Source organism: Sphaeramia orbicularis, chromosome 6 (assembly GCF_902148855.1).
Source record: "Sphaeramia orbicularis chromosome 6, fSphaOr1.1, whole genome shotgun sequence".
NCBI lineage: Eukaryota > Metazoa > Chordata > Actinopteri > Kurtiformes > Apogonidae > Sphaeramia > Sphaeramia orbicularis.
In genome coordinates this window covers 1,405,995-1,430,052 of record NC_043962.1, presented here as the reverse complement: position 1 = coordinate 1,430,052, position 24,058 = coordinate 1,405,995, and the positions used below count along the sequence as shown (strand labels likewise).

Sequence of the window (24,058 nt, the reverse complement as noted above, 5' to 3'; positions counted from 1 at the left end):
AGCCTAATTAGTCTTAAAAAAGTCGTAAAAAGTCCTCAGTTCAATTTGAAGAAACCTGTAGGAACCCTATATAGTAAAGGCAAATTTGTTAATATTTTAAAAATTTACTAAAGATTCAAAATCAAAATTTCTCAAACTGTGAACAGACTTTGAAGACATTGTCCCATGGAAGATACATATAAAATTTGAAATGAATTCACCCAGTAGTTTTGTCAGAGTACATGTTTTCAGGACTTGGTAACGAAGTCGACCCTGGACACAGCGTCTTCACCGGAGCTCATGTTGTATTTGCCACTGAGATAAAAACAGACATAGTTTTGTGGCTCCACGGGGCAAACATTCCATAAATTACCTTTGAGCGTATTGTTATTGAAGTGGATTGACCGGGACCGTCTGAACTCTGTGAACTCTGTTTTTATCCCGTGACTGGAGGTTTTGACTGCTCAGTTGTTTTCAGACAGATAAGAGGCTTAACGTCCACCACCGGCAGCCATAAACTGAATACTGTTAGGAGTCGGTCAGATGTGTGTGAGTAGAAATAATTGGATAATATGTGATTTGAATGTAATCAGGATTTAGAACAAAATCAGCATCTAGGAAGGGTCTAGTCCAGAGTGTCAAACATAGGGCTGTAAGAAAATATCGATTCTGCAATATATCGTGATATTTAATTTCACAATACTGTATCGATATTAAAAAGTACTATATCGATATTTTTAAGTATTGATTCAAATGCAGATATTGTGGAGGTTCGTGTTTGTTTTTCTTTTTCGTTTGTTTTATTTATTATTATTTAACACTCTTTTATTAAATATGTTAGTCCCTTTGATGAGATGGAACTAAAATACTGTTCTGATGTTAGGTGTGAACTAATAGAATCTGAACATTTGAACAGGATCTGAAACTGGAATGTCTGTAAAACTGAATTTCAGTTTGAACACAGGAACATTTTTATGATATAACATTAGATCCTGTTGGGATCAAATAAAATGTGTTTAGTATTTGTGCATATTTCTGGTGTAATTCAATTCTTCAAGGAAATAATCATTTTTAAAAAAGAAACAACAAAAAATTGCCTTTTTAACAGTATCATGACATCGTGATATATTGTATCGTGATCCTAGTATTGTGATTTGTATCATATCACCAGATTCTTGCCAATACACAGCCCTAGTCAAACATACGGCCCATGGACCAACACCAGCCCGTCAAAGGGTCTGATCCGGTCCGAGGGATGAATTAATGAATGCAAACAATCAAGGATGTCAGAATAATTTGAGTTGAGGGGCCACATTCAGCTGAGTGTAGCTCCAGTGGGTTGAATCAGTAAAATAAGAACGTAATAACCTATAAATAATGACAACTCCACATTTTTCTCTGTTTTTTAATTTTTTAAATTTTTAAATCCTCATTTCGAACATGTAGACAATGAAATCAAACAAACCAACCAACAAATATGAGTAATGATACATAAAAGGTTGATAAGTAAACAAAAGAGAAAAGAGAAAAAATTAAAAATAAACATACAAAAAATAAACATCCTCGAAAAGGAGTAGGAAAAAGTAAAAACTTACATACTCCTACCGTCAGTCTCCTATTATTTATGATCTCTATGTGAATAATAGCAATATTATTTTATATGAAATCAATATAATAAAATAATAATAAACAACTAGATGCAAATTATCCATTAATTCACTAATCATTAGTTGGTTGACCTCATCAATCGATTAACGATTAATTGATGAGCAGTGATTTTCCAGAAAACCTGAATTACTCTTTCAGTATGGTCTGTAAGAATAAAAGCTAAATATTGTTGATATGCTTCATGAAAAAATCATGTCATATTCCTTAATGACTGATTTATTGAGCCATTGGATACAGATCAGACAATGACTTCAGCGTTGAAGCCTAGTTTAGGCAGTGGTGCCCCCTACTGTCGACACCACAAATCCTGCCGTGGAAAAGGGCAATTAACCGACAAAAAATAATTTAATCGAGCAATTCTTATTGGCAATTAATTGGTAGTCAATGAATTGTTTACATCCCTAATAACAACACAACAATATAACAGCAAGTGTAGGTGCAAGTGTTTTAGTGTAAAAAAGTAAAATTACATGAAAATGTTTACGTTTGGGTTCTTCTCTCAAACTGGTTCTAAAAACAGGACAGAGGGGCTAAAAATTCAAGCCAGATGTAGACAAATGTTATGAAGCAGGTTTGGAAGCACTTTGGGTCGATTTTAAAATAAATACTCTCTGAGATTGAAAAGAAACTATTTTTCAGATAAAACACAGTTTTACATTATTTTTATATATAAATTCACATATAACACGGTAAAAAGGACACGAAAATTACACACTACTCTTTTTTGAATATCTTTTTATTCTCTCACAGGTGCATTTTGGGAATTGAAGTGAATATTCAAGGCAGAGTGTTTCACAAAATGACCACTGTTGTAAAATCACTCGCGATTTATTAGTGGGTTTTTTTTGTTTGTTTGTTTCATATTTTTATTGATGTGTATACAAGAGAATTAATGGTACTATCAATACCATGGCACACTGATGTCAACATTAACCAGGTTTGTAACACCATTACTTTTAAATTTGCATATTTCTTTAGGAACAATAACAATGAAACCCGACAAACAATACAATGAAAAGGATACTAAGACATAGTCTGAATAAAATAATTAAGTGGTGACATAATATATAAGAAATAAATGAATAATAATAAGTAATAATGGAAAAAAAAGGGGGGGGGGTTACATTGTGTAAAAAAAATCCATAAACGGTTGCCATTTATTGTAGAATTTGTTCCAGTTTCCCAGTTTTGAATATCTAATTTTCGCTACTTTTAAAAAGGACATAACCTTGTTAATCCATCATGTGCTGGAAGTGGCTGTTGTAGATTTCCAATTAAGAAGGAGGTGGTGTTTAGCAGTCAGGGAGGTAAAAGCTGTTACTTCCAATTCTTTAGCGGAGTATCAGGTATACTCTTCCGGAAGACCAAAAATACCAACGTGTGCTGAAGTGTCAATAGTTTTTGAAATACCTAGGACATGGTGTTGGAATAAATTAGCCAAAAATTTGTCAGGCTGGACAAGAAAAAAATATGTGTGTGAGATTGCAGGGTGAGCCTCCACCATCTGTCACAGACATCTACCGTATTTGGGAATTAGTGTTTAAATGTTCAGGTTCTGTATGTAACACCAGTGGACACGATGGGTTCCACACCAAACCTGGAATGAGACTGAGATTGATGACAAACCCACATGTATGGATTAGAAAAACCACCAGGATCCACACATTGAACACAGTGTCTGTATTTAGAGTCTATAGAAGAGCATTTACACACATGTTTACACATCTAATGCACTGACACAGAGGGAGATTTAATGTCCATATTTGGAACCTATTTTTGGACCCAATATTTGATCACAAAATTCATTAATTATGGATGGATCAGAACAAGAGGATAATTTTTGTGCATTTCTCTGAGGTCATCATTAGGTCCATTCTGGGGGGAAATATTACGTTTACCTTTTTATTGGGTCTAAAAAGGTGGAAAAGTGACAGATACTAAAATAAACCCGTCTTATGCACTTACAAAGTTAAAATTTTAATGGTTACAGCTGCAAATGCTGACTCAGAGTGTACTGAGCAGAAAGTATAAGCCTTAAATTAACTGTGTCCAGAAACATAATTGACTTCTCTGGGCTCAGACTGGGAACAACCTGTACTCGGGATAAAATACTACAATCCTTTTTGATCTTTCTTTGAGTAACAGTTTTAAATATTTCAATTATTTTCTCACCCATTCGTTGACATTTTTTGATACTTGGACCAGTTTTGCTCCTAAAAACTGGACCATTCAGTTTCCTGCTTATGGGACATGATTCTAATCACTTTTAAGTCACTCATGAATGTGTTGAAGACTGAATATGAGAAATTAATGAACAAAAAATCTGTAAATGAAATGAAATACAGTCCTATGCAAGTTGAAGTTAGTCTTAATCGACCTTTAGTTTTGCTGTTTTTTTTTTCAGGGTTAAATGAACATGCATATGTTTTTCCTCATTCTCTTTTCTTCAAATACAACAAGAAACACATGCACAGCCTTAAAAGACACACCAAAGACTGAACTGAATGGGCTGTAAAGGTTAAAGTCACTATTTAATGTGACCTCTGACCCCATGACAAGAAGCAGCACAAATAATTAGGATGTAATGAAACCTGTATAAAACATCAGAAAATGAATGCCATAAATCTCATATTTTCTGAACAAAAGGGTTAAAGGCATGTTAAATTTAAAGGGAGGTCACACTAAATATGACCACTTTAGGTTATTGAAGCTGTTTTTACCTGAAACTGTAGTTTTTGCTGCTGTTATACATCACATATATCAGATTGGATCTAATATGGAGACTGATAAACGCGTGTGTTTGGTTATTAGAACTTTAGGCAAAGCCAAAAAAAAATTAAACTAGAAAAGCACTCGGAGAGCGCAGACCCCCGTCAAGACAGACCCCCCCCCCCGATCTCCACCAAAATTTAATCATTTGTTCCTTGTGCCAGTATCAACATTTCCTGAAAATTTCATCAAAATCCGTTCATAACTTTTTGAGTTATCGTGCTAACTAACAAACAACCCTGCAAGAACATAACCTCCTTGGCGGAGGTAACCAGACAGAAACATATATAAACCTAAAAACATACATAAACCAGATAGAAACAAACATGCAAACAAACAAACACACAAAGTAAAGTGATCACAATACCTCTTGGCAGAGGTAATTACAATAATCTACACACCAAACTTACATTTTTGGGTAGTAATTACTTACATTTTCAGGAAAATGTATTTTGAATGAGAAAAAATGTGTGAAAAAACAATGTGAGGAGTTTTCTGAATGTGAATATTTGCAAAGTGACAGTTTAGTGCCGTCATTCTGGGTTCATTTTATAAACTCATAAATAACTACATTTATTCCAATAGATTGATATTTGACTATTACATATATTTTATATTATTATTAATTATTAATTATTTTGGTCATTATTATTGTCATATTCTAAAGACACAGTGTTTAAAATTAATAAATACATATATCTATGCAAAATACATTTGAATATAATATTAATATTATTTGTATGTTGTAAATATCGTAAAAAAGTATGATATTGAAATATTGGGAAAAAATGTTTAATTTGATATTTCCTTTTGTTGTCCATCTGTGACGCTGACATTTGTCTAAACTCTTTCTATTTAGTTTTGATCAGATGTTTTTTTCCTCTATAACAAATTATTAGGTTGTAAAATAGAGGGTTTAAGGTATACACTGAATACATTTAAGGATGAAAATGTCAGAGGAACTTCACTTTGGAGAACTTTGGAATTCTGGCAAAAAAAAAAAATAGACGTTCATTTTTTGTCCATCTGTGACACAGTAGTTTTGGATATTTTTAATTTAAGAATATCTGAAACTAAATGTTGCCCTTAGAGTCTGTTTCAGATGGCATTTAGACTTTTACATTTATGTGGAATATTTGTCTTAAACTTGTCTGCTTCAAAAGTTATGAATCTAAAAGTAGTGGTGGTCCATCTGTGATGCCATTGACCCCGCCCCTTTACTAAACCAATAAACAGAATACTGGACTCGGACTTTTACACAGGACTGTATTTGCGTTTGTATGGTGTCCATTGAAGTATAAAAGCACATTTTAGCATCATTGCATTTTTTTATAGTGTGTTAAAATTATTTCTTATTTGGGGTTAAATATTATGGTGTTAATTGCAAGAAAGGAAAATGTAGTTGTTTTTTGTTTTTTGTTTTTCTTTTCATAGACTAGTGACACTATGTATGTATTCACTTTTGTAATACATGTGTGTCTGTGTCCTGTAGGATTTTGGAAACTGTTACCTGGGTCCAATGTCCTGGATCATCCCTGTGTTTGTGGGTCTGTCCTGCTTCGGATCCGTCAACGGTTCCCTGTTCACATCATCCAGGTAACGAATAAAGACACAAATAAAGTAATAACGAGAACAGAGCGAACTGAAAGTAACCCATGAGCTTATCCTCTGTGTCTGTCTGTCTCTGTCTTTCTTTCCCTCTCTGTCTCTCTCTCTTTCTCTGTCTGTCTCTCTTTCTCTCTCTCTCTGTCTCTCTTTCTCTCTCTGTCACCCCCCCCCCCCCCCCAGGTTGTTCTTTGTCGGGGCTCGTGAAGGTCACCTTCCCAGTCTGCTGTCCATGATCCACCCCACTCTGCTGACTCCACTGCCTTCACTCATATTCACTGTACGTACTCTAAACGCTCTAACAGGTTATTGTCACTGTACACCAGTGGTTCTCAGTCTTTTTCTGTGACCCCCCCCCCCCCCCCCCCCCCCCCCCCAGGACAAAAACCCTCCAGTCCCCCTCGACCTCAACAACATTGTAACAGTGGTGCGATTCTAACTTTTATTGAAAGAAACATCAATATCGTAACTATCATATTGTATTTGCCTTTCCTTGAATAATTTTTTGTTCTAATTAAAAACTAGAAAAGCTCTCAGAGAGCGCAGACCTCCACCAAGGCAGATCAGCCCCCCCGATCACCACCAAAATTTAATCATTTGTTCACATTTTCGTTTTTAATTTGTCAGACAGATGGAAAAAGAGTTTGTTCTTTTTCCATTTGTCTGACAAACAAGAAAAAGAAAATCTGTATAAGTTCTAGTAGACAGCATAAACCTAATTGGACAATTAATCATTTGTTCCTTGTGCCAGTAACGACATTTCCTGAAAATTTCATCAAAATCCATCCATAACTTTTGAGTTATCTTGCTACTTGCTAACAGACAAACAAACAAACTAGAAAAGCACTCAGAAAGCGCAGACCTCTGCCAAGGCAGATCAGTCCCCCCCACCCCCCCACCACCAAAATTTAATTATTTGTTCCTTGTGCCAGTATCAACATTTCCTGAAATTTCATCCAAATCTGTCCTTAACTTGTTGAGTATCTTACTAACAGACAAACAAACAAACAATAACTTAGATTTTTGTTTGAATAATACAAATAAACTCAACCAGACTGCTAACTGAGACAATAGTTATCCAAATAAAAATAGGAAATGTGCAATTATCTGCAACTCTGACAATCAAGTTCCTTTTTTTTAGTCCAACAAACGCATGTTGGTTCCACAGATGAACATTTGGGTCCATGAGCCCGTTTCCATTGGACATCTGAGAACATTAAAGTCCAAAAACCTGTGTGTCCCTGTGTCTTTTCCTGTCCAGTTCAGTCCTCGTCCATTGTCCAAACCTAAACTCTTTGTCTAGTCTAGTATCAGATCACCATGGACGTCCATAAAATGAGTCCAGGGTGCTCCAACCATCAAACATTAGTTCCACCTGATACATCAGGCTGTCCAATCCTGGTCCTTGAGGCTGTTTTCCTGGATGTTTTAGATGTTTCCCTTTTCCAGCACACCTGAAGGTCCTCAGGCTTCTGCAGAGCTTAATGATAGGCTTATCATTTGAATCAGGTGTGGTGGAAGAGGGAAACATCTAAAACATGCAGGATAACGGCCCTCAAGGACCAGGACTGGACAGCCCTATTCTAACCGGAAGAGAAAAAAAACACCCAGGAGTGATCACATGACCCCCGTGGTAAACCTTTACGCCTCTCCTAGGGGGGGGCCACCCCACAGTTTGACCAACACTGCTGTAGATGAAGGTGTCTTTGGTGATCAAAAATGTGACTGTGAGACTTTATGACAGAACCAAGAGAACAGCACCACCCTGAGGATCTCACAGTGCAAATGTGAATGAAAGGAGGAGACCCTCATTTTCACATGTACTTTTGTCATCTAATGCAACGTGTGGTGGCACTCTTCGTTTTTTAGCTCATTTTTTAGGGATGCAAAGTCTAAACTAGTCTTAAGCCTTAAAGACCCAAACAGCCACCGGCAACACAACCATCTACAGGTATAAACTGTTTAATACCTGCTGATCCATGAATCTGAGCAACATATGTAAATAATCAGCGTAAAAAACAGTTCTTCATCTTTTCATGGTCATCAGATATGACCCGTTTGGATGTAACAGCCAAGGAATTAAAATTAACAGTAAATCAACAAAGTCAGAGTCACTAATACAGAAAAGTTCAGTCCAAATGCTGGTTGGCTTTAGTTTTCAGTTTAGTTTTAGTTTTGTTGGCTCAAAATGTGAAATTCTGACAGTTTATGAGAGAACGGGTTTAACTCCAGAGGAATGTTTGTCTCAGAGCTTCCAGATCTACTTCAAAACACTGTCTATAAATTATAATACATTCAATTTACAGGTTCTTTAGACTGGAACATTTGTGAATCTGTTGTAAAAGTGTACATAAAGTGTCATATATCTGTGTAATATCACTTCATCATACACATGGAAAACATCAAACAGCACTGTTATCTGTTTTCCAGTTTATCTTATTAAAGTGTTATTGTCTGAGTCAGATCATTTCTAAAAATAAAATAAAATTGTGAAATTCAGACTACATACATTAAAAGTTAAGTTATATATCAGTGAAATAAATTACATGACTTTTGGACCAATTGGACAAATGGACTCTTGTGTAGATCTGCTTCTGCTCTGATGCAAAAATGGACTCTGAATCATGTTTAAAGTGATATTTAAGAGGTTTTCCTTTTTTGTTTTTACACCTCTGATAGGTTTTATTTCCTGAATTTTGTCTGCATCTCGTACATTGAGTAACAGACATAAAAATGTTCCACCTTAAAACACTCACCTTGAAACTGCCTGGGATCCTTTCATCAGCACAATGACTCCTCTGATACTGTTTATTTTTGTTTCATTCGCAGAGAAGCAGGTTTCAAACAGCTTGAACTGCACACACTGTTCCTGCAGAAAATGAACCTCTGTTATATTTTAGGCTTTTGTTTGTTTGCACATGCAATGGGACGGTGAGACCCGATCATGCGTCACTGTTCAGAAGGCGTATCGTTAGCCTCATTGCATAATTGAATAAGGCTACGTTCACACAGCAGGGCTTAATAAACAATTCGGATTTTTGGGTGAAATCCGATTTTTTTTTTTTTTTTTTGTGCTCGTTCATAATAGACATTAATTACGGCTTCTATCAGTTTTGAGTCTGAACTGAATGTGACCCTGAAGTGACCCACATGCACTAAGGAGGTCTTGAAGTGACCCACATGCACTAAAGAGGTCCTGATGGAATACCAGACCACGCAGACACACACTGTATTTACAGAAGGAAATATGGTTTTCCTCCGCTCCGACCAACAACTGGGACGTTTGTCGCATTTCAATGACGGTCATTGAAATGATGATCAGATAAATGCGACCTGGATGTTCAGACTGAAGTCACATTGGAAAATATCAGATCCGTATCAGATTTAGGAGCACATATGAAAGTGGTCCGGGTCAGATTTAGGAGCACATATGAAAGTGGTCCAGGTCAAATTTAGGAGCACATATGAAAGTGGTCTGGGTCAGATTTAGGACCACATATGAAAGTGGTCAGGGTCAGATCAGTGCTGTTCAAACTGTCTTTAACAGATCGGATACAGGTCACATACGGGAAAAAAAATCGGATTTGGGCCAAATTTACCTGCATCTGAACGTAGACAGTCATATTTTTGGTCAAATTGTGAGATCTGTGGAACTTTACTCTCCTAAGACTGCTGATGATTATCTGAAAAAAAATTTGACTTAGGCAATTACCTCCAATTCAATTCAATACTTTATGGTCATTGTTTAAAAAAACATGAGATAGAAGTTGAAGTATCTTTCAGGCACACAGCAATGCAAAAGCAAACTCCAAAGTGCAGAAAAATTAGCATCAAACATTGGACAGTGAATGTAACAATGCAATAGTTAAGATGAAAGTACAGGAGGTGAGTGTGTGTGGGTGTGGGTGTGGGTGTGGGTGGGTGTGTGTGGGGGGAGCTTTTGGGATTGGATCACAGAAAACTGAGGTCAAAGCCAGGGTTAACCCATAAAGACCCAAAGCTACTGTGATGGCAGTTCTCAAATGAATTTTTCTCTCTATTTAACCTTTCTTGAGTGAGTTTCCATTATTTATTATAATATTATCTTTTGTATTATGCATGTTTCATTGTAAATCATGTCTTTTTCGATATTTAATTTCCCACATTTAATTTAGATGTTCATGAAAACTCAGGGTCAACTCAAAGGTTATTATTTCAAAACAGAGAAAACTGAAGAAAAGGTGACTTTTTTGGCAAAATATATCATTAATCGAACATAAAACAAGTGTCTCCATCCACTGCCATTGATCCAACTCCATGGGTTTTACTGGTGAATTAATGTTGTAGAAGATGACAGTGTTTCCACGGTAACTACGGAGCCTCTGAACGTCCAAATATGGGTCATATCTGATGACCATGAAAAGATGAACTGTATTTGACACCAGTTATTGACATGGATTGATAGGATTATTGGATCAACAATTATTAAACATTTTAGATCAGTAGATGCTTTTGATCAGCAGTGAATGTTTGGGTCTTTATGGGTTAAATGGGGCCAGAGTTTATATACCGTAACGAAAAAATGGCAAATTTAGGAGGAGTACAATGTGCAATACAATACTGAACAGTAAAGTGATAAAAAATGGATTCAGTCTTAGAAAATCCAGGTTTTTATTTGATTTGCCCTCTTTTCTTCCCTTTGTCTCCAGTGTGTGATGACACTGCTCTACGCGCCTTCTCCAACGACATCTTCTCCGTCATAAACTTCTTCAGCTTCTTCAACTGGCTCTGCATTGCCATGGCGATCCTTGGGATGATGTGGTTACGTTATAAGAAACCTGAGATGGAGCGACCGATTAAGGTGAGGGAAACTCTGCCAGGTCACCCATAGGGATGGGAATGGATAAGAATTTAACGATTCTGATTCCATGATCGATTCTCTTATTGATTCTCATTGGGTGAGTGAATAAAAGAGTACAAACGGGTGTGTTTGCGTTAACTGTCTTTTATATTTCCATCTGCACAGAAAATATAACATACAGTATGCACAAAAAATAATAACAGATGTGACAGTTTGGTTCAACGCTTTAATTTATTTATTTATATTATTTGTTATGTTTTATTGATTTTTAAGGGGTGCCAGCCAGGTGTCTCTCTTGGCATTTAAGATGTGAAGTCAGTTCCGTCTTTCGTATATGTTTCAGTTTTTGTTTTTGGTTATTTAGTTTTTGTCTGTTTGTTGTACCTCACACCACACAAATGATGCAAGTCTAAATTAAACAACACCCTACACATTAAATGACAAGAAAAGAATTCACACATTTAAACCAACTAAAATTCAACATCACATATTGAACTGGGCCCGGTTCGGGGTGGGGTGTGGGGGGTGGCAGGACGATGAATCACATGCTGTGGACAAATGTTTGATCATTTTGGAGGGATTTCACCCTTTAGAAGAAATGGAAGCTCTTACAGTGTTCCAGTGGACCTGGTGTGGTCTGTTTGGACCTGTTGTGGTCTGTTTAGACCTGGTGTGGTCTGTTTGGACCTGCTGTGGTCTGTTTGGACCTGTTGTGGTCTGTTTGGACCTGTGTGGTCTGTTTGGACCTGGTGTGGTCTGTTTGGACCTGGTGTGTCTGTTTGGACCTGTTGTGGTCTGTTTAGACCTGGTGTGGTCTGTTTGGACCTGGTGTGGTCTGTTTGGACCTGGTGTGGTCTGTTTAGACCGTTTCTGCCTCAACACCCTGTTGTCTACATTTTGACCAAAACAATGCAGCGTGCGTGTGACGTCATCGCGCATGTGCAACGAAGGCGGAATCGATAAGCAGAATCGTTAAACAGGCAGGCAAACGATTCTAAGGAATCGAGCTACTGGGATCCGGTTCTCAAAAAGAACCGGTTTTCAATTCCCATCCCTAGTCACTCAGTCCAGTTCCCACATACAGATCCATGCAGGTGGTGATAACTGAATACCCTTTAGAAAACCATGGCTCATAGAAATGATTCCACCTCATTTGCGTTAATTTTTACCTATTAAGCACAAGGTCCAAAGGAATTACAAGAACAAACTTAATCTGATTTAAAAGGTAATAAACTCTAGTTCCAGATAATTCCCTGTTTTAGTGTACAACCTGAACTCACACACTGGTCCCTTTAACTCCCATCACTGTCTTTGTGATTCTTTCAGTAATTATGTTTTGGTGCTCATAAAGCATGACAGACGAGTGAATCCTAGAGCAGGTGTGTCAAACATATGGAAGATATCAACTATCGGGGGTGTCAAACTCCTTTGGTTCAGGGGTCATTCAATCTTAAATGGGTCAGACCAATAAAATAAAATACTATCATAATAATAACCTATAAATAGTGACAAATGCAAATTATTTTCTTTGTTTTAGGGTTAAAAAAGGTAAAATTACATGAAAATATTTACATTTACAAAGTATCCTTTCACAAAAACTGTGAATAACCTGAACAAGTGTGACATGTCTAAAGAGAAGTCAGTGTAATTGTTCCAATATTCTGCCTGTTATTAAAATGTTTAGTATATTTAATACATTTTATAATACATTTTATTTGTATAGCGCTTTTCATAGAACTCAGACACTTTACATGCAGCAGATAAAACAGACACCAGACATTTTAAAAACAGATTAAAAGCAGGTGCAAAAGGCAGGTATATGAATATAAAACAGTTAAACATTAAGATTAAACATTAAAAGCAATCTTAAATAAATGAGCTTTTAAAAGAGATTTAAAGGTGTTGGGGTCAGAGCAGTGTCAGAGAGGAGGTGGGTAGATCCACTGTGATCTGTACGTTATAATATACATGTATAAACCTGGGAACGCCTCGGGATCCCCCCGGAAGAGCTAGAGGAGGTCTCTGAGGAGAGGGAAGTCTGGGCATCCCTGATTAGACTGATGACTCCGTGACCTGGCCCCGGATAAGAGGAAGAAAATGGATGGATGTAGAGCTGAAATGATTAATCGACTCAAAGTGATCCAAAAAAAAAAAAATCATTCAACCACAATTCTCCTGAATCAAATCTTTGTTTCTTTCATTTCTCTGCTGTTAAACATTGGTTCCACTGTTGTGTTTCACACGGACGCTTATTGTGACGCACAAAGAGCTTCAATTCAGGAAAACTGCAATAGAATATTTCCCTTCAATTAGGTATGTTACGATTACCGGAATAATGATAAACCGCAGTAAAATTTCCAACGGTTAGTATTACCGTTTAAATCCTAATTATCATGATAATCCTGTTTGATTACTGCACTTTGAAAATGACGGTAATACTGCTCATTTCCTGGAGGAGCAGTGGCACTCCAGGCATGCATGCTCAGTTTGCAATGTTTGGCTTCTGAAAACTTGACTGAAGGCACCTTCATGGACAGCACTCCGGAGATCTGGGGATAGCTGGCTCCCATGCAGACCTGGGGCCTCATGTACAAAGACTTGCGTGGATTTCATACTGAAACCTGGTGTACGCCCAAATCCAGAAAAGTCCAAACGCACAAAAAAATCCAGATGTATAAAACTGAGCGTACGCGCAAATCCAAGTACATTTCCTTTATACATCCCAATCAGTGTGGAAGAGAGTGCATATGTTGGACTACCTGACTCCTCCTCTCTCCACACCCACATTTAAATATGCAAATTAGTATAAACGGGGCCTGCAGGTGGGATTCCCTTGTCTGTATGATCAGAGGATGACGTCAAGGTGGACGCGAAGCGGAGGACGAAACAGGCGGAAGGAGAAAAGAGATGAACTGAGACTGTTTGAGCAGAAAGTTGACGACACTGTGGTTGACACTTTTCTCACAGGGCTGATGCAGATCACCCGCAAGGTAAATATATATTTAGTATTGTGTATCTCACACATTAGTTCATTCTATGGGTCATACAATCATCTGATCACAGACAAACAAGAAAAAGGTGGGTGTGTGATCATGTCAGGATATCAAAGAGGAAATCAAAGACTTTGACTCCTGTTTAATCACTCAAATTATTATTTTCCAACAATGAGGCAGAAGACAGTCAGATGCAGTATCATCCTCCTGTCACAGAGGCTTCTGTTGATTCCCCAGCGTTAGCCGGTCCTCTGGTCCGCCACAGCCCACTGCTGATGCCCGTCCGACCGGTGTCCAGAACACCTGCAGGGTCTGTACTGACCCGAGTCACATTAGGACATTGTGAGGACAATGGGTGGAGTCAATGAGCGACTGGACCGACTAATAAATGTTCTCACAGACATGAACACTACAGTAAATACATTTATCAACCAATGAATTTTATGTCCTTGTCTCTTTGCTGTTGCTGAATGTCCTCCCGGGCAGGATTGGCACTGATGGATACAGGGTCTAATTGGTTCTGGTTCTGGTGGTGGATGTGCTGCTCTAGCAGTAGGATGACATGCCGGTGTGTTAATTGTTCTTCTGTGTATCTCCGATGTGCCCATCAATCGGAGGAATGACCTTTTTCACATTATTAACAGTTTGTCAGTGTCACCTCTAGGTGTCGCCAATGGTTCCAAAGCACTAGAAACGTGCGTACGCCAGCTATGGACTTAGCGTGAAGGACCGCACTTTTCCATGGTCACTTCACTCTTTATACATCTGAATGTGAGCATGGAAAAGGGCGTACGCCAGGTTTTTGTGCGTACGCACGCTTTATACATGAGGCCCCTGGTCCGTCCAAGCATGCAGATGAGGTGCCATCTTTAATGCACATTTGTATGTTTGATGTTTACATGTTAATATTTTAATGTTTCTGCTACAGAGAGTACATTGTGCGTGTTATTAGTTTTTTTTTTTTTTTTTTTTCAAAATACAACTTGGTTAAACTATTTCAGTATGTGTATTAGTATTTTTGAACATTTTGAGCACAATTTCAACAATACCACGAAAATAATAATAACCGTGATAATTTCGGTCACAATAACCATGATATGAAATTTTCATATTGTTACATCCCTACCTTCAGTCAATTCGAGTCAATTAATCAAATCGTGAATTTTTGCATTTGCTTCAAGTACCTCATCGATAATCGTTTCAGCTCTAGATGGATGGATGGATGTTCAGCCAATAGAATAGAACAGAACAGAATAGAATCTTTATTTTGTCAGTTGGGGTGCACACATGTAAACATGTACCACACACTGAAATCTGTTTTCTGCCTTTAACCCGTCGCTAGATCATGCATCACACACACTGTATGCTAGGAGCAGTGGGCTCACCATATTAGGCGCCCAGGGAGCAAATGGGGTTAAGTGCCTTGCTCAAGGGCACATCAGCCAACAACCCTCCACCAGTCCAGGGAATTGAACTGCACAGAAAAAATTACTGAGCATTTTTTCCAGAGTCAAAAGTATTTTCCCCAAAACGAGTAAATTTGACTCTATATTGAGTTTGGAGAGCTCTACCCAAAGAGGAACTTTTACTCTTTTTAGAGACGACCCAAATGTTATCTGATTAGAGTAAAATTTTCTTCAGTTTGAGTAAATTTTACTCAGGCAAATTTCCTGTGTGGCGACCCTTTCGGTCACAAGCTGACTGTCCGGCCATCTAGGTCAGCAACAGGTGAAGACGTCTATTTGAGGCATCTATTAGACGGTCGTACACACACACAGACAATGGGAGACAAAGTGGACATGAAAGTCTCAGTCTGTCTTTGTCTTTGTCTCCGTCCACTCCCACTCCAGTTAGCTTTGGCAGCAGGAAATGTGTCGTCTTTGTGAAACGACTCCAACAAAGATCCATTGAGCTGAGCAGAGACTGATGGCAGATTAAAGAACAGAGATGCTGGATGTTTGTCAGCTGCTTTGTCCACGTCTGCTGGGGAGTAGTAAGTGTGTGTGGTGTGCGTGTGCGTGTGTTTTGTGTGTGTGTGTGTGTGTGTGTGAGAGATAGGAAGCGTTGCTGCAGGACTCCCACCACAGAGGACTATTGTTGCGCTGTGTTTGCATGTGCCTGTGTGAGTTTTCACGTGTCCTGTCGTCTGCTGCCTTTATGTGGATTCCTTTTCTGAGTCCGACGTCCCGACCAAGGTTATTATCGTTGACAAAAACTAACAAAATAAGGAAAACTAGAATGGAAACAACATTTTCGTTAACTGAACTAAATAAAAACTATAATTAAAAGAAAAAAAACGATAACTAACTGAAACTGTATTGTGTGTTTACAAAACTAACTCAAATGGATAAAAATTATGGATAAAATTCCCTTCGTTTTCATCTTTGTCAATGTTGGATTGATATGAAATCGATTTATTTCCCTCAAGCAATTTTCTCTGCTGTCACCATACGACACTTTTTGCTCCGTCACTTGTGTTCACTTGTGGTTTCCAGTCGTCTTCTGGTCCCCACTCTACCTGGGAAACATGGAGACTAAAGTTGGGAGAAAGCAGCAGAGTCCTGTCGGGATTTATTTGAATACGACAGAGAAGAAGAGAAAAGAGACGACTAAACTAAAACTTAGTGGATGAAAGTGTTCCAGTTTTTGCCCGGAAATCCGTTTTTTTCCAAAACTGAGCATATGTTTCCGGTAAATTAAACATGTCCGGATCACTTCCGTCTGGTTTGGCAACTTTCAGCCGGAAAATTACACATAAATCGCTCTGAAAGTGTAAATTATGTTTATTTGGTCCGTGTCATGGGCATGGCAATATTGGTTTCTTCTCCATTGGTCTTGACCAATGAGATGCTCGTTACAACGCGTAACTTGTATCGACAGCTCTGATTGGTCCGTTGATGACCATGTCCGTTTCACGTCTCTGGAGAAAAAATGACGGATTCACTTTGAGTATTTTACCGCCAATGTATTTGGTCTAAATATTCTGTGAAATCATGTCAGAATTCAAAGTTCACTTTTTTTTCTTTCCTCACTTTCCTCACTGAAAACTAAAACTAAGCATTTAGAAAAAAAATTTAAACTAATTAAAACTAGCAAACCTGCTCTAAAAACTAATTATAACTAAATTAGAGGAAAAAAAGTCAAAACTAAATAAAACTAAACTATAATGAAAAATCCACAACTATTAGAAACCTTGGTCCCAACACTCTCCGGTTCTGCTCTGGTTCTGCCTCGTAGTGTTTGGAGGCGGAGTCTGTCACATATATGGGTCCATGAATGTGTGGGACAGTGGCACTACTGTCTCCACTGACCTCTGTTCTTTTCATTCATTCTCCCTCCCACTCTTTTTCATTCACTTTCCTCTTTCTTTGTCTGTCACAGACTCAGAGCAGAGACGTTGAACAGTTACAGTCACATTTAGACTCATTATCTGCAGCTTTAAACAGGTTTACATATAGGAGAAACGAAAAAAGACTGGAAGCAGTGACTAAATGTAGGTCTCATAATATAAAAAACTATATTCTGACATTAGTCATTATTGTGTTTGTTAGAAAAGAAACACCTGGATTCAAAGTGTCCACATACTTTTGTCCATATTGTGCATATATTTACAAAGAAGTAGAATTGCAGTATGTCCGACAATAGTCACATGTCTATAAGAAAAACCTCAATGTTCTTTAAAAACTGAAATAGCAGATGTACAAGAAAAAATCTAGACTATCCTGACATTTTCGGTGCAATCTGACCTGAGAATCCTGACTGTGTCTCAGTTCCTCTCAGTCCCACTCAGTTCCTCTCAGTTCCACTCAGTTCCACTCAGTTCCTCTCAGTCCCACTCAGTTCCTCTCAGTTCCACTCAGTCCCACTCAGTTCCACTCAGTTCCTCTCAGTTCCACTCAGTCCCACTCAGTCCCACTCAGTTCCTCTCAGTCCCACTCAGTTCCTCTCAGTTCCACTCAGTTCCTCTCAGTTCCACTCAGTCCCACTCAGTTCCTCTCAGTTCCACTCAGTCCCTCTCAGTTCCACTCAGTTCCTCTCAGTCCCACTCAGTCCCACTCAGTCCCACTCAGTCCCACTCAGTTCCTCTCAGTCCCACTCAGTCCCACTCAGTCCCACTCAGTTCCTCTCAGTTCCTCTCAGTTCCTCTCAGTTCCACTCAGTTCCTCTCAGTTCCACTCAGTTCCTCTCAGTTCCTGGCTGCTGAAGCTCATCCCAGTTGTTCTTCCTGCAGGTGAACATCCTTCTGCCCATCAGTTTTGTGCTGGCCTGCCTCTTCCTCATCGTCGTCTCCATCTGGAAGACTCCAAGGAATGTGCGATCGGCTTTTGGCACTCATCGGCACAGGAATCCCCGTCTACATGGTCGGAGTGTGGTGGAAGAACAAACCGAAATGGTGCTCAACGGAATCTGTGAGTGCATCCCCTGACCCTCAGCAGTTGCTTTTCCACTGACCCTCAAACTGCGTAAATATAACTTGTGCATAAAATTTAACTAATGGAAAAAAACAACAGTTTTGCCAAAAGTCTCATTTTTCAATTAAACGTTTTTGCGCTGGCAAGAGGTGGTTTTTCCGGCGTAGCGCAAATGGTATATCACACAAAACTGGAACGGACAGACCTTTTTTTCGCAACTAGAGTCAGGTGAATAAAAAAACAGATGTTGATGGATGTTACAAGAGAAGAAGAAGAAGAAACGTGTGGGTATGTGTGGACACTACCAGGAAACCACATCATTTTGAGCTCACCGGCCGACCAGGCCGTAAGCTATTGTCCGTTACAAAAATTTCAATTGTCTTCTTCTCCGAAACTACAACTCCGATTGACTTCAAACTTGGTCTACAGCTTCTGTATGATGATGTCACACAAGGTATTGAAATTATTTCGATCTGGATCTGATTCTGGATTTGGTGCAACTTTGACAAATGTTCCCATTCTAACAGATAGGAAAGTGGATTGATCCAATAAATCAGTATCAATGATATCAAGATGGAATTAGCATTTTTTTACAGATCTGATTGGAATATGACCAAAACATGGGCTATTGCTGTAATAGAATAAATACACAGAACTGGTGAGAATAAATGACATCTAGATACATTCCCAAGCTTTGAATTTGGCCGGTAAACTACAGGGCCATTGGTCTGATTTTTTTAATTAGTAGGAGACAGAGGGGGAATATGTAATAATAATGAATATATCTGTAAATCAACACCATATTTATGTTCAGGTTTATGGAATGACTTCTGTGTCATCTCGCCATAATAAATAAACAAATCATCACATTTGTGGTTTAATGGAAAAACCGACATCACGCACTTCTGTTTTTTCGACGTTTAGTAAATATTGGTAAAGTTCTGCGCAGATGTCCAATGGAAAAGAGACTAATATGACCTTGAACTAGGACCAGAGTAAGGCTCTGTTCCGACTGTGGGCATACGTGGCCAAATAGGATTTTTACACCCATATGTGACCTGTATCTGATCTGTTAAAGACAGCACTAATCTGACCCAGACCACTTTCATATGCGGTCCTAAATCTGTATCTGATATTTTCCAATGCAACTGCTGTCTGAACAGCCAGGTCGCATTTATCCGACCTTTATGTCATTGAAATGCGACAAATGTCACAATTCTGCATCCCAGGAGTGTTACTTCCATAAACACAGTGTGTAAAATATCGATACAGTATCGTAAAATTAAATATCATGATATATTGCGGAAGCGATATTTTCTTACACCCCTAGTTTCCATGGTAACTATGGAGCCTCTGATCGTCCAAATATGGTCATATGTGATGACCATGAACAGATGAAGAACTGTATTTTAACTCAGTTATGTCCATGTATTGATAGCATTAATGGATCAGAGGTTCTTCCACAGTTTAGATCAGTAGATGTTGAAAGTTTGTTTAAAAGTTAAAGCAGCTTTAAAGTGGGATTCCACCTGAACTGTGTCTGACCTCAGCTCTGTTTGTTGTTCTTCTTGTTTTCCAGTCACGACCACAGCCGTGTGTCAGAAGGTGATGCAGGGTGGTGCCTCAGGAGTCCTAAGTCAGCCCTTTGTGTTTGGTAACGACAGCCGGCGGCCAATCAGAAAGCACCACCAGGGACCTCTGAGCTCTGACATCACAGCCCGTCAAATGGAACAATGACCTCTGTCCCCACTCTGCCTCACCTACACACACATACACACACACACACACACACACACACACACACACACAGGCTTTCTGATCCAGACCTGACGCAGACGTGCAGATGCAGGCATCATCGCAGCCTCCTGCATCCGGACCGCCGCTCGCTCTCTGCGTCGCTGCCATTTTGGACTTGTCCTGTATTTGACTCCTTCTTAGTTTCTAACTCTCCTTGTAGCTTCGTCACGGATTCTCGTTGTGTTTTCTCCCGTGCCGATCAGTGACTTATTTTACTGTATATTTTTGTGAATAAGTTCACGAGGAACGTCCCGTCATCAGATCCTGTCGTGTTTATCGAGTTGTGCCTTAACGTGACGGATGAAGTCAATACGTTGGCGATGCGGCAGATGTTTTACATGCACACGAATATTCCACTGTTATTCTGAATTCGACTGGGGTTTCGTATGCGTTCTTATTCTGTTTAGATGTTCTTCAGGAGTTTTTCCGAATGGTGAGCGAGATGCGTATGCTGAGGCCCGTATACGATAAATCAGATATGAGACTTTATGACTCCGCCCCCTGAAGGAGTAGGGTAAGGGGTTTGGTTTTGGTTCAGTTTGTTTGTTAACACTAAACTATTGGTTGAATTCAAACCCGATGGGTTTGTAGGTTTCCTGTGACCCAAAAAAAGATGTCATTACATTTTGGGAAAAGTAGGTCAAAGTTCACATTTTTTTGAAATTTTCACATCCTGTTTTTTTTTTTTTCTATTTACTCATAATTGGCGAATTTCAAATATCTATGAAAACATCAACTTTCTTTCAATTTACTTCAAACTCCGGCACATTTATACAAGCATGATGACATCAGCTGGATCCATGCCAAAATAAGACACAATACGTGCAAGGGGCGGGGCTTGTTGTGCCTGGAACCACTTGTTATAATTGTATTTTCAAATAATGAAATTTGGATGCACTCCCATAAATAATACTATAGAAACATTCATACATATAAAATACAACATGCAACATATAATACACATGTCATAGTTAGGGCTGTGTATCGGCAAGAATCTGGTGATACGATACAAGTCACAATACTAAGATCATGATACGATATATCATGATCTATCATGATAGATCATGATACTGTTAAAAAGGCAATAGTTTTTACAGGTTTTGTTTCTTTTTTTTAAATGATAATTTCCTTGAAGAATTGAATTACACCAGAAATCTGCACAAATACTAAACACATTTTTATTTGATCAGAACAGGATCTAATATTCTATCCCAAATGTTCCTGTGTTCAAACTGAAATTCTGTTTACAGACATTCCAGTTTCAGATCCTGTTCAAATGTTCAGATTCTATTAGTTCACAACTAACATCAGAACAGGATTTGAGTTCAATCCCAACAAAGGAACGAACATTATTGAATAAAAGAGTGTTAAGTAAGAATAAAAAAAATCCAAAAAAGAAAACAAAAATGAACCTCCATAATATCGGCATTTGAATAAATATCTAAAAATATTGATACAGTACTGTGAAATGAAATATTTCAAATAAATATTTTCTTCCACCCCTAATAACTGTTTAATGTCATAACAGAGGATGTGCAGGAAAGCTGGAGTCTGTAGATGGTCTGCCACCAGTGGAAATCCATAAAAACTGTATTTTTAATCTGACTGTGCAGGAAAATCAGTGTAATATTCATTTCATTAATCATGTGAACGAACTATTACGTCTTTTCAGAATAAGGTTAAAAAAAAACTGGAATGTTTTGTGCATGTAAACGTAGTTGTAGAGTTTCTACATCCTCCCAGTAGCCCCCCCACCCCGCCCCCCCACCATTCTTAAGCCATTAGGGCCTTCAGTTGTTCAGTATTGTAGGACTTACTCTAAACAGTTCGTCTTCTTTGTCTTTGGCTGAAACCACAGTCGAATGAAGACCTTAATGTCTGAGCCACCGTTCTGTTCTCTCTGTTTTCATCGCCTTTCACTTGAAGGAAGTATCTTGTGAAAGCACAGGTGTCAAACATACGACCCGTGGGCCAGAACCGGACTGCAGAAGGGTCCGATCCGGCCCAGGGCATGATGGGATATTACAGTCAAGGGTGTCATCATTTTAGTTCAATGACCACATATTACGGTGGCCCAGAGGTGCAACAGCCCAAAAACGTATCCACTGTAAGAAAAAAAAAGAGAACGGCCTAAAAATTATCCTCTATAAGAAAAAAAGAGAACAGACCATATATATATATATATATATATATATATATATACTATATATATATCTATATATATATATATATATATATATAGATATATTATTTAAAGGTTATTATGTTGTTGGTTTTTTTGGTGCTGGTCCCGCCCACTTCAGATCATATCGGGCTGAACGTGGAACCTGAACTAAAATGAGTTGGACACCCCCTGGTCTGAAGCAACATTCTGGCTGGAGCATGCTCAGTGTTAACCTGCCGGTGGGTGCTGGGGGGGGGGGGTGTTGACGTCCTGACACACTGAGCATCACTACAGCCTCACCTACTGCACAGGTGTCAAACATGCGTCCCGGGGGCCAAAGGTTCCACTTCCGGCCCTGCAGGATGAAAGTGCAAAACTGAACCTGAACAGTCCAGGTTGAACAAATCCTGTTGGTCCAGGTTCACATACAGACCAATGGGATCTACAGTCAAAAGAACAACACAGTAACCCAGAAATAATGATAACCACAAAATTTCTTTGTGAAAAATAATGTGGAAAAAAATTTTAAATTTACATTTACAAAACTATCTTTCACAATAAAATGCAAATAAATACATAATAAAAACACAGATGAACAACTGAAAATTTGTAATTTGAACAATATTCTGTCTGTTCCTAAATGTTTGGTGCATTTATGGATCCACTGGATCTGCAAGTTGTGTTCATAATACAGATGGGAAATATTGTAGAAATTGTTCAAATTTTAGCTCCAAACTCCAAAATTTTAATAATATTCTGCCTGTTCCCAATGTTTATGGAACACTGTGTAAATGTTACATGTAGAAATAATACGTCCAGGCAGAATATTGTTAAAATTGCACCAATTTTTCAAAGGAAATGTCTGTGTTTTTTCAGGTTATTCACATCTTTTTGTAAAATTAAATATTTTCATAATTTAATTGGGGTTTTTTGTACTAAAAACAACAAGAAAAACTTGGGTTTGTCATTATTTACAGGTTATTAGGTCATTCTTTTACTGGTCTGGTCCGCTGCAGATCAACTGGGCTGAATGTGGAACTGAACCAACATGAGTCTGACAGCCCTGGCCTACTGTATCTGTGTGTTTTTCTCTTTGGCGTCATGGATGTCCAAGTATGGAGGTGGGAGGGGCTTCTACACTACATTGGGGTGGGGGGGCACTTGTTCCATGTACGTGTAAATTTTTGACCGGTCGACATTTGAATCGTCACTTCCTGTCTCTGTAGATGTTCATGTGTGTGTGTCCGAGCTACGTTTGGGAACCCTTAACGGGGTGGGTGGTGGGGGGTCAAAGGTCAAAGTGGAGAGATGCTTCAGTGTTTTTTGGTTGTTTTGTTTTGTTTTTTTTTTGAGGGCGGGGCGGTGGGAAGTACTGTACACACTGTCACATCACTGTACTGTTAGTGTTGGTTTGTTTTCATCCTTTCACTAAAACACTCCTAGTTCTGTGTTTATATCAATGTAGACACCCCCCCCCCAGCAAAAGGACCCCAAATGATGATGGGCAGCCTCGTTTCCATGGAGAAAGACAGTTGATTGGCAGAGGGAGGGAAGCAGGAGGTGGTGTGTGTCCGTTCTTTTTTTTTTTTAGCTCTAGTTGTTTTCTAACACTCCAGCTGTGGCACAGAGCCCACAGAATGCTAACCTGAAATAGGACTGTAGAAACCTGTCTTTATTTATTTGTAGAAGACTTTTGTTTATTGTGTATTATTAGTCCCTCTAATTTGTTTACAGGGCATTTTGTGGAAAGTGCTTTACAAATAAATTCGAGTTTGTTTTTTTTCCATCTTTGTGTTGTGTTTGGTTTTGGTTCTTCAAATCATTCTTCCTT

The 24,058-nt window shown here is 38.5% G+C and overlaps 1 pseudogene; it reads left to right on the top strand.

Moving 5' to 3' along the window:
- Window positions 1-20,493, top strand: part of LOC115421517 (large neutral amino acids transporter small subunit 1-like) — a 56,241-nt pseudogene extending 35,748 nt beyond the window's left edge.
- The last annotated feature ends 3,565 nt before the right edge of the window (window positions 20,494-24,058 follow it).